We start from the raw sequence: 4566 nt of genomic DNA, 5'->3' as shown, positions 1-4566 counted from the left end.
GTCAATGGAAAAATAGACAAATACTTTGATCGAAAAATGAAATACAAATTTTGAAAGCGAACTCCCTTTAAACACAACATAGATTAATCTCAAAAGCATTTGTTGAGCAAAAGAAGCCATTATTATAGAATTCCAGAACAGGCAAAAGTAATCTTGATGATAGAAATCGAACTGTGCCTATTAGGAATGTGGGGATTGAATAGAAAGGGGGCACAAGGAAAATTTCCGGGGTGATGGAAATGTTCTATATCTTGATAGGGTAGTCACAGCCGCATGTACTTAAAGATGTGTACTTAAGATCTGTGTGTTTCACTGTGTGACTTGTACCTAATTAAAAAAATAGAAAACAAATATCCTGGGTTCTTTCAAAACAGTAACTAAGTTATAAACTTCCACTTATTTGTGGATTATTTCATTGATATTTGCTTAATCCATTCGACTGTGAAGCTCCATGAGGTAAGTTCATCATTTTATCTATAGCACCCAGCATAGGACGGGACCCATGGCAGTCGGTCATTAAATATTTATTTAATGAATAAATGAATGACTTGGCAGGTGAGAACCATTGCTTCAGTAGTGCATACCAGACTCATAATAGAGTCACATCCAGACTCACAATAGTATATCTGGGTCTCTCTTGCCTGGTCTCTCTATCTCTCTGCGAAAATATTTCGTTGATATTTTCTCTCTTTTCAAAAGCCATAGCAGCATGCCGATTACTTAACTGATGTCCATCCTTCTTCTTCCTTCTTGCTCACGGAACCCCAATTCAGTTCAATTAGCCACCTTTCTCCGTGTGACTGGTCTTCGGGGGAGGGCGGGAGGGAGATGGGAGAAACGATGACGGATCAAAGCCAGTCCCAGAGCCCCCTTCCCCTCGCTGGCCCTTGGTTTAGGCATGTGATAAAGTTCTCACGAATGTGAGATGGGAGGAAGTCTGTGGGACTTCCTTGCTCTTGCGAAGAGAAAGAGAGAAAAAAAAATATTCTCTTCTGCAGCTGAATGTTGCTGAATTTGAAACAGATGTTCTGATTGGAGGACGAGCTGAGGAGGGCAAAGCAAGAAGATGAAAAGCATCTGCATCTTGGGTGAACTGATGAATTAGCTAACCCCGAGTGGTCCTCCTTCAAATTCTTACCGTTTAAGCCATTTTACATTCAGTTTTTCTATGATTTATAACCAAAAGCATTTTGACTAATAAAGTGCAATCAACAATTCCTTGATATCTATAGGATAAAGTCAAAATTCCTTAGTTTGCCCTGTAAGATCCTGTACAACCTGACCTCCATCTAGCCCTAACTTCGAAATATGGCTTGCCAATTTCCGTCCCTACGTCTGTGTTCTGCTTTCTTTACCGCCAGTGATATGCTGGTAAACATTAACAACCAAGTCTCCAAGAGCCGAAAGCCCTGGTTTATAGCATTTACCAATATCCAGGGTGTAAATAGTCCTAGCGATTATAAAACAGCAAGAGTTCAGTTACACCATTTCCGTTCCTGCATGTCCTGTAGGGTTCCCATGATGAGGAACTAGGGGAACTCCTAAGAGAAAATCCCTGCCTCCAGGCCTATGAGCTCTAAAGATCACCGGAGGCATTTTGTTGTAAATAGGACTTATCAGCTCTCAATTATTGCAAGTGCCAGTCCCCAAGAGAGCTGGGACATTAACTAAAGGACTCTTGGCAAGATTGGATGTGTTCCTACTCTGGGCCTGACAAATCCCCTGGGGGTGCGAGAATGGGTTTCTAAGGCCATCAGGGGCCTGGCAACAGGTAGGTGAGAAGCAGGTTCCTGAGGCCTTGAAGAGAGCCAGGGCTACCTTACCTGTTTGGAATGTGAGCCAGGTGAGTCAGCTTCATCTCTAGTTTACAGGTGACACACCCTCAGCTTTGGAGGAAAAGCAAATAATTAGACTGCGAACACATTGGCTGAGACAATGGGTGGGGGGAGGGCATGGAGTGACTAAGTCACTCTGTCCCCTGGCTAGGTCAGCACTGGGAGGCAGGCCAAATTCAGGCTGCTGGAAACCGACAGAGCATTCAGGGGATGAAAGATGTGGGACTGCACCAAACTCCCCTTTTTCATGTGACTAATGGCCCAGGGTGGGTCTGCGGGTCCTGCACACTAAGACCGTTTTCCGAATTATAAATGTGGCTTCTTTTCCTGCGTCAGAGAGCTCTGGAGTGGAGTGACTCTAGCGAACTGGCATCTACCAGAAGCTCTCCCAGTGACGTCCCTCTGACCATTGCTTTCCAGGCTACTGGACCGATCAGCATCAAGGCTGTTCCCGTGCGGCTTACGGTCTGTGGACAAGCCTGCAGATCCTACCTAGCAGCCCCTCACAGAGAAGGAAACGGATGACAGTTTTTTCAGCTGGAATAAGTCAGGAATTGAAGAGTGATACCGTTAATCAGGTTACCTTAGGTCACACGTCCCCTAGGTTATTAGGTACCCTTCCTGGTTTAAGAAAAGACGAAATCCTGAGGGCAGAGGAAATTACGTGAAAGATGGAGAACCAGGGAAGGGTCCACGGATGAGTAAAGTCCTCTAGGAGCACCCAGGACAGAAGTGTCAGGCCTGGGGGACGTTTAAAAAGAGAGCTTTGGCCACAGGAAGAGAAAGCAAGCAAAAGTGAGGGGCCCAATAATGAGAAGTGGCCGAAGGTCACAGTGCTCATCAGGGCTGCTGCCCTGCCGCCCGGCCACAGTGTCTAGCCCCTCAGCTCCGCCCTCCCCGCTCCAGGCGTGGCTGCCTGCTTCGCCCCATCCCCCGCCCCACACCCCACCCCCGGCCATGCTAGGTGGCAGCTCTGCTCTCACTTGCCAGTAAACGAATCTGAATGTCGCACCGGACCTCTTGCCTCCTTGTCTAGATTCTCTACAGGAGCAAAGAAAGCCCAGCGAAATGGGAATTAATACAAGTCACTGAATTCTGTTGATATTTTTAAGCACCCACCCTGTGTAAGGCATGCAAAGATACAATCACTGCCCGTAAGGAGCTTTCGCGAGCGGGACTAGGCATCAGAAGTCCAAACGCTTCTCCGCTTGATACATGTCCTTCGCCTCGTCCAAGACAAAAGATGGAAGGTGGTGTGGACTAGAAAAGGACAATGTGGCCTCTGACTACATTCCTCCTGCCTGGCAGGGACCGAAAGGGCTGATTCTTACAGCCCATACGGTGCATTCTGTCATTGATTTCCTGCCTCCTACGAGGCTTTCCTTTTGATCTGTAGTTTCCTTCCCCCTCCTTCTCTAGGTGAGTAGTATTTGCAGCCCTTACGCAGCAGCTTCTGATGCTCGGAAAGCCAGTTGTCACTTCCTAACACTGAGGCACAGCCCAGGGGGCCAGTGCAGCTCTGGCTTCTCCCCGTGGGGGCCCCCTGGCCTCGGAGCACGCACACGCCCAGTCAGATGGCACCGCAGACTCAGTCACCAGTGTCTCCACTTAAACCTACGTTAATTTTCTTTACTGTCTCAGTGCGTTGTCAATACCTCTACGCGGAATCATTATATCCATTTCTCCCTCCCAGTTCCCACCGCCACAATCCCAGCTCCTTACTTGTGACCTGAACTACTGTAAAATAACTCCACAACGGGTCTCTTGCTTTTAGTCTCTCTCTTCTGCTACTACCCTTTCCGCCCTGCCTAAAGCCAGGGTCTGGTCACAAGCCTTCGATCATCCTTGAAGAGAAATGTATCTACTGTCAGTAATAATACTAATGATAAGTATGTAACATTAAATAAAGTATTATAACTATACTATTGTTATATTATATGTAACATATATAATATGCTATGTTGATTGTTATTATTGTATTATAATATACTTATAATAATATTATTGTTACTATTTTCAATGTGGTGACACTATCCGTCCCTGAGGAACTAAAAGAATTCAGAGATCGTATAGATTTGCTTTGAAATCATTGTGTAAACTGAGAAAGGAAATACTGTTATTTAAAATCCCAACTGACTATAGTCTGCTGCCTTTTAAAGGACATAATGTAAATAATTCCCTTAGCAAAGAAAGAATTCTTCACACTGCCTCCTTCTCCGCACGGAACTGGAAGGGGGTGGTGGCCATCGCAAGCCTCTCGGGAAGGAGACTGGACAGATGATCCACGATTTAGCAGGACCCATTGACACATCCTTGCATATAATAAAATAAGGAAAATCAAATTTTTAAAGGGGAGCCCCGTGGAAGGGGGTCAGAAAAATGACTCTCTGAAGGAAGAGCAAGGGCCCAGCAACGTGACGGTATAAAACTCCTCCGTTGCCTCCTCACACGTACACGAACATCCCGAGCGAGGAATATCATCTGGGGAAAATGACGGTGGTTGTTTCACGCCTCCGGGCCTTGGGGTGAAGGACGGCAGCAGCACAACGGAATCGGGGAGCAACGAGGAAAAGCGTGAGGCCGGGGAAGCCCTGGAACGACGGGGCTCGCACCGTGCATTGAAAGGGCTCAAGGCCGTTTTATTTGAATCTCGCTGGTACCTTCGCAGAAACATGGGGTACAATTTGATGAGAGCTATTTATTCCCCTTTTCACTTCCTCTCCCTGTGAGT

The 4566-nt window shown here is 46.4% G+C and overlaps 1 long non-coding RNA gene across 1 annotated transcript; it reads right to left on the bottom strand.

Annotated features, from left to right (window-relative positions):
• Window positions 1-884: 884 nt before the first annotated feature.
• Window positions 885-3655, bottom strand: LOC118612958. Its single transcript, XR_004955311.1, has 3 exons — window positions 3558-3655; window positions 1824-1886; window positions 885-1044 (listed from the first exon to the last, which is right to left on the bottom strand). It is a non-coding gene; the product is annotated as an uncharacterized LOC118612958 (long non-coding RNA).
• Window positions 3656-4566: the final 911 nt, after the last annotated feature.

The sequence above is a fragment of the Rousettus aegyptiacus genome, unplaced genomic scaffold (assembly GCF_014176215.1).
Source record: "Rousettus aegyptiacus isolate mRouAeg1 unplaced genomic scaffold, mRouAeg1.p scaffold_m13_p_17, whole genome shotgun sequence".
Taxonomy (NCBI): domain Eukaryota; kingdom Metazoa; phylum Chordata; class Mammalia; order Chiroptera; family Pteropodidae; genus Rousettus; species Rousettus aegyptiacus.
Note: the sequence above shows the minus strand (reverse complement) of the source record. Positions and strands in the feature narration are given on the sequence as shown.